We start from the raw sequence: 7589 nt of genomic DNA on the forward strand, positions 1-7589 counted from the left end.
AATCTCTATCATACTTAGTTTGATATCCTGAACTGATAAGAAAGAAATGCATTTTTACTTACAACCCGAATTCCAGTAAAGTTGTTATGCTGTGTAAAATGGAAATAAAGACAGAAAGCAGTGATTTGAATCCACATTTTATTCACGATAGAACATGGAAAACATATCAAATGTTGTAAAGCGAGGCGATGAAATGAAATTGTGAATGTGATGGCAGTTTACCACTGTGTAGCATCAACAGTCTGATGAATGTTGCTCCATTCATTCCAGTCTCATTTGGGAGATATACACCTCCTAGTTCAGTCTTCTACAAGAAGCTACGACACTGTAATAAATGCAGTGTGCAGTTTAGCACGATCTTGCTGTAAAATGAAGAAGACTTCATCTGGATGTATATTGCACTAAAACCTGAATATACCATTTATGGTGCCTTTCCAGATATGCAAACTGCCAATTCTGCAGGCACTGATGGACCCCCGTACCATCAGAGACTTTTAAACCGAGCGCTGGTAACAAGCTGGATGTTTTCTCTCTCTTTATTCCAGAGGACACAATGTCCATGTTTTCCAAAAGGAATGACAAAAAATGACCACAGAGTAGTTTTGCCCATTTAAAATGAGCTTTGACTCAAAGTAAACTGTTGTGTTTCTGGATCGTGTTAACATATGGCCTGTTCTAACGTGCATTTGTAGATGGTACGGTGAAGCGCCTTGACTCCTGTACACAGAGGTTTCTCCAAATTCTCTGAATATTTTGATGCTTTTTACTGTAGATAACAAGATATTCAAAGGCTTCACAATTTCACAGTTTTCATTTACATTTCTTTCCAACTTTGTGGATAAAGTTTTATGTAGATTGGTGAACCTCTACCTCTCTGAGGTGCTCTTTTATATTAAGTATTCAGTCATGTGACTGACCTGTTACCAGTTAACATAAGTAGTTCCAAAATGTTTCCTGGCTTTTGATGCCATAGTGCCAACCTTTTTTGAAACATGCTCCATCAAGTTCTAAACACCTGATATGTTTTCTGTGCCTCACTGTGTATGAGATTTGTAAATCGTTGCATTCTGTTTTATTTAGACTTTACACGCCACTGTGGGTATTTTGGACTGAACTCACATTTATCTGTTTAATTTATATCCACTATTCCTGTCACGAGGCAGGATGGACTCAAGCGCAGACTGAAAAGCACAATTCAGTTCCTTTTATTAACACACGACACCAGGTGCTTGTATATCCAGGACAGAGAGGGGAATCCAGAGGGGGGCACAGGGGAAATCCAAGAACAGGGGGTCTTCACACAGCTCCACTCACAGAAAACAAACGCCACACACAAGTCACTTTGCTTGCCCAGGACTCCAAGGAGCGGGAGACCTATGTACAAGAACAAGAGGTTAATCTAGTGAAACACGAAGAGAAAACTAGAAACATGCGAACGAGTGGCTTTACTAACGAGGGAACTCAATAGTCCAGAGGTGAGATGTTCTCAGCCACTGCCTTAAGTAGTGGACGCTGGTGAGGTAATGAACCACAGGTGCGTTATGACTTACAGGTGTGAGGGCCAGGGGCGGGGAGCCCGCAACGAGCTCCGCCCAGGCGATGCATAGCTGGGCAGACACAGGGACCATGACAATTCCAGCTTTTAGACCCGTTTTCATCTTCACTGCCTCCTGACAGAAATCCTCTGTTAGCAGGAAGTGCTCAGTCGCTAACTTTGTCTGCGTGTCGTTTGACGCTGAGCAAGTGTTGATAGAGCTTTTCACTGAGATCAGCTACAGACTCTGTCTGAAAACCATCTTATGAGAGCTGAAACAATAGAGTATCAGAGAACCACGGCCGCCCTGTGCAGGAGATTAAACACAGATTGGTCCAATTGTTTGGCTGTAAAATACTGCAGCGGGGGGCAAAGAAACATAAAACCACAAGCCACACATTGAAAGGCGCACAATAAAACACGCATGGTGTGTAGAAGCTCCTCGTTACATATCAGCCTTTAATACACACAAGAGGGAGGCAGTGCTGAACTCTGACCCTCCCAGTGTCAGCGATACAGAGCACGATGCATGTTCACACACACACACACACACACACACACACACACACACACACACACACACACACACACACACACGCCTCTTGAGGAAAGAGAAGAGAGCACCCTAGCATTATCTATATATCTATCTAAGAAGCTTAAATCAGTGTGTGTGTGTGTGTGTGTGTGTGTAATTTGAATGCTTATGCATTGTGTCTGTGTGTTTGCATGCAGTTTTGTGTTACATAAAGGGAAAAAAAGAAAGAAAGCAGAGACTTGCTGGGATTTGCCTGTGTTGTCGTGTAATTCCGTCCCAGCACTGATCACTGCCAAACATAACAATAGTGTGGATTTACAGCAAGTGCTTTCCAAGTGCTCAAGGCACTCTCCAGTCTTCACAGCTTCCTAGTGTGTGTGTGTGTGTGTGTGTGTGTGTGTGTATTCTGTCTGAATGTGTTTTCCTTGTATATGCCCCGCGAGACAATAAAGACACTGAGATAATGTTTGCATGTGTGAGAACAGTAAAGATTAGGAGCTCATGTTTCTGTTTCTTAGATGTGTATGTGTGTGTATGTGTGTGTATGTGTGTGTATGTGTGTGTATGTGTGTGTATGTGTGTGTATGTGTGTGTATGTGTGTGTATGTGCAATAGCCACAACCAGGCTCCTGAGACAACATTTGATTCCTACAACATACAGTAAACCGTTTTATTTTAAGCTGAAGGCCTGAATCATGTTCTTCTCATTAACCAAAGTGGGTTTTTCACTGTGTGAGCATCTCTGTGTGCAGAAAATATTTACTGAAGCTCCTCTTTTTATTACAGCCTTGTTATGGTGCATCTGTTGTTTTGTTGTGTTTTGATAATTGAAAAAAAGAAAAAAAAAATTTTTTAAATTTTCAATCATAGCCATTTTTAAGTCTTTTTTAATCCTGAAACATTAAATTCTAAAGTGTGGTTGAAATTAGCAGGCACTTCTAAAACACGTCATCTCGGACACAAATATGATATTCTTGTGCTCAGGATCATATGCACAAAATATTCCTGTGGACAAAGTGACCACTGTTAAAATAACTTTGAGTGTTGTACAGTGACGTTCTTGCTCTTACACAAAGACATCTTCTTCTCATACTGAAGGACTGAAGGACAGCCTGTGCAGCAAACGATTCCTGCTGATAAATGTCGTAGGTCACGATCAACAAGAATGACATTGTATGACATTTTGAATCCTGACCCGAGGAATACATAATATGATTCTGGACAATTTTCAGTCTTTTCAGCTATCAGCTATCCCAGGTGAAACAAAAGCTTGGTAGTTAGGAACTGTGTGATTCAAACGTTTTCACAGTCCTGTAAAAACCTCACTGCTTCCATTGGAATTATGAGGATAAATAGCAGCAGGCGCTGATAACCAAATGCACTTGACTGACTGATCACCGGGAAGTATGAGCACCTCTATAAAAGCAGATGTTCTGGAGCATTCAGGTAAGTGTTAAGAAAACGCCGCAATCTTCCCGGCAAATTTACCCCCCGGCCTCAGCGCCCACAAGCAAAGCAAATATTTATCTGCCATTATTCACACACATTCGACTGTTGGAGCATTTACACAGTCTGTGATCATCCAAGGGATCAACACATGGTCTGTACAGATGTCAGGCTTTGGGTTGCACTGAGCCTGTTCTGTGAGGCTGTTCAGCTGAACTCACCTGCAGTGCTTTGATTTCCTTCCAGTTTCTCACACTTTTTACAGATTTGGGTGGCTAGCTTTGGCCGTGAAGCTTTAGATAATGAACATGAAAAAAAGAGCGGTGTTGCGAAGTTAAAATTCCTAATCAGGTCACAGCTTCTGAATTTGGTATTACCACGAGCGAGCAGTGAGTCAGTGCCGACCTCTCTCTCTCTCGCTCTCTCTAGTCCACGATGCAGCGCTGCGTGTCTGTTGAAAATCCTTCAATTTTCCTCTCTTTTCTCTCTTTGTCAGATCTCACTGGAGCCTCTGCAGAGTCAATGCACTCTCTCTGCCTCGTTCTCCCTCCTGCACCTGTTCCTGCCTCTCTACTTTTCATTTTCCCTCCAAACTCACATCAACTGAGCGCCTCTCCTCTGTTCGCTACAGAAAAGCCTGTAGTCTCCACTTCCTGTACATGCACTTTTATTTTTGATTGAACTCTCCTTTACTTTTCACTCCCTCTTCCTCAGACACAACAGCTATTCTCCCCTGCTCTCTCACCCTTCGATTCGTGTGTCTTCATCTCTGCTCGTGTGAACTCCCCACCTCCTCTTCCCGCTTCATCTCTCTCTTTTCCCCCTCCTCGCTCCATCTGTCTCCATCTCCCAATGCCTCTGCCTTTTTTTTTGCTTCCACACCTGCTCTCTCCTTTCATCTCTCTCCTTCACCTGCCTGCCTCGCACGTCGCCGTCACCTCCTTTTCTTCATATTTCTCGTACTCTTCCCCGCGTGATAGGATGAAGGCCTCCATCTGTCTTTGATTGTGGGTTTTTTGGGGTCTTTTTAGCCTGTTTTGCTCTCATCTTTTTGCTGTCATCGTTTTCTCTCATTCGCTGATCCTCCTGCTTTTGTCTCCCTCCCTTCCGCCTGCTGCCTTTCTCCATCTCGTTCTTCGGAGGTGAGCGGAGGTGGTGATAGGCAGGAGTACTATCAGCATGCAGAGTCATGGCGCTGTGGCTCTGCCGTCATTGATTGAACCAGGAGCTAAATATAGACACAGCAGAGGCTCAGCATCTTTACCAGGCTGGAAGGAGGGATGGATGAGCGGATGGAGGGACACACACACACACATTGCTCTAAGGCAGTGTGGTGAAGAGCAGGATAAATATTGGATACAGATGATAAACTAGTACCACACATAGATACTACTGTCAGTGCAGCACCTCGGGCTATTGTTGGGAAGAAAACAAATTCCATCTGAGCAAAGGAGGCATAACACGCTCTGACCTTTTTACACATTCATGACAGAGAGCTACTGAGAAAAATATTTACGGGGCACACACACTCACTCACAAAGTGTTGCATCCATGATTTCGGAGGATATTACACTGACATTTACTTCCTGGAGATCTAGTCTCACCTGAACCCCCACCACAACTTTCTTTTAACAAAAAAAGGTATTTGCTTTCAAATTTAAAGATTTACATCAAGAAGAGGGAAGTCATAATGTGACCGTGCAAACACATTTAGGTCTTCCACAACATAAGTGAGACGTGGATGCCAACAAATCTACAGGAAGTCTTTTTTTTTTGTGGACATATTGCTGTGGGCTAAAACAACACGGCGAGCCATTACTATTCAACATGCAGCATAAATCCAGAGATGTGAGCCTTCCTACGAGCTGAGCAGAGGGAGGCAGGCGCGCAGCCAAAACGAGAGAGCCGGTGAGACGGGCAGGCTGGAGACTCAGTTATAACCCAGGCAGACAGGCAGACGGGTGGAGGGAGAGGAAGACAGGTGCACAAACAAAACAGCCAGCTAAAGAGATAAAGCAGGCACCAGATCCAGGGTGTTTCACACAGATTAAATTCATCTTAAGGAAGCGTTTCTGGACCACCGTCAGAATGCCTGCTCCTCGGCCACAAGATCTTTTTGCGTGTCTTGTCTTCCCCTGTAGCTGTAACCACCGACTTTCTTTCCTTTCTCTGAGTAGCAACATAAGAACTGAAAGGAATTCAGAGATAAAAGTTCAGCTTTTCAAATTCTCCAAGCAGTAAACGATGCAATCAGGGAAACCCAACATTTTTTATAATTAGTTTGGCATGAAGTTAAGAAAAGAGTTGCCTGGATGGGTCCACAGGGGATAAAAGCCTCCTAAGAGCCCCTCTTAAAGTGAACCTGTTGTCTTTTCCCTTACTTTTGTGTCAGATACAGTACATACTGTTACAAATGGTACAGACTGTACTGCCTTTTCCGTTTCAAACTTCTTCTCTGCTCCTGGCTCTTTATGACATCAAACAGGACAGGCGGCTCTGGCTGTAAACACAACTGCCCTATCAATCTGTAGCACCAGCTATTTTTTTAGGAGGGGCAGCCAATGAGAAAAAAGCTGTCAGTGAGGGGAAAGAGTGCTAAATTGGAGCAGCCAGCTCTGTTTATTCAATTTGTTTTTCTTCTTTGAATGGTTTAAACATACAAGGGAAATGTGTTGTTAGTGAGCTTTGCATTTTTAGGCACAGCTGTGACAGAGGTATTGATCTTTTAATCTAACTCTGCAAGAAAACCAATAAGTCCCAGGGCCAGTCCTTTACATCTGTCAGATATATGTTCTGCTGTGTAAAGCGTACATACTGTAATTATGGCTCCAAAATTACACCCACAGTGTGATTCGTTTTGCTCATAATCCCCTGTCAGCACACAGGTCTGTGTATAAAGTGTGTGCAGTTTTTCTAGCACTGTGCAGCTTTGCTTTGAAAAGAATTAAATGTACAGAGGAGAACACCGAAGCTTGAAATTTAATGACAAGTGCGTCTTCTTTGGGGTATTTTAATGCTTTTCTTTTGTATATGCAGAGTAACACTGGTGTGGAGACACACAATGATGGGTGCACTTGTCTTTTTCATGACTTCAAATTGTTCATTTCTCAGAAATCGGTTTAAAAAAACCAAAAAATACACCTTGCTGTGCTGTGAGTCAGCGAATGCGCTCTTTGCACTGATGATGTAGCACAGGGCTGTAATTTGGACTCATTTCAGGTATAGAGTAAAGGTCTGTGTGATGCCATTATGAAAAAGACAGACATACGAAATCAGCAGCATCAAAAAGTACTTGCTATGCAGCTGTGATTTTCTTTTCTGTAAAACATGCTTCAGCACAGCTCCCACTGCTTCACTTTAAAAAAAAATATTTCTACTTGTGTTCTCGCCCTGCGTCTTTTTAATTTGCGTGTCTTCTCTGAATTAGTCTGCCATGCACAGCGTGTGCCAGGAGGAAATCAGAAATAGAAATCCAGACTATCAAAGGTTTGCTCTCTGCACATAATCTTTAAGAGATCAGCAAGCAGCTATGTGCAAACGTGGCGATTACTAAAATTCACCAAAGGACAAATTCAGCATTCGAATTAGATCAACTTTTTGTTTGATGCTTTACAGCATTGGAGCTTTTCTGTGACCGGTGATTTTAAGCTTGGAGATGAGTGAGCTGAACTCTGCACGAGTGAAATCAACGCTTAAACTAGCAAGCTTCAGAGTGGGATTCAAACCAAGGGCCTCACATCATGCACTGCAACAGCAGCAGAAACAATAACAGCAGCAGCAGCTCCTGAGGCTGTTGCTGTGACACTGACAGCAGGCCCACACCTAACAAGGCTGCTATCCCATTTAGTTAATTCCCGCCTGGCTTGGCTCCTTTATGGCAGCAGTGGGGGTGTGCAGCATGACGGAGAGCTTGCCAGTAATAAAGCATTAGCATATTGAACTGAACTGATAAACTTGTCAATCACTTGGAGGCCCCACTGCCAGCATTGTTTTGTTTGGTGTGTAGGTGTGCACGATTTATCCCCATTTCCTACCACCGTGTGTCTCATCCACGTGCTCTGGCGACACATGTGT

The sequence above is a fragment of the Neolamprologus brichardi genome, chromosome 4 (genome assembly GCF_056152115.1).
Source record: "Neolamprologus brichardi isolate AB-2024 chromosome 4, ASM5615211v1, whole genome shotgun sequence".
Classification (NCBI taxonomy): domain Eukaryota; kingdom Metazoa; phylum Chordata; class Actinopteri; order Cichliformes; family Cichlidae; genus Neolamprologus; species Neolamprologus brichardi.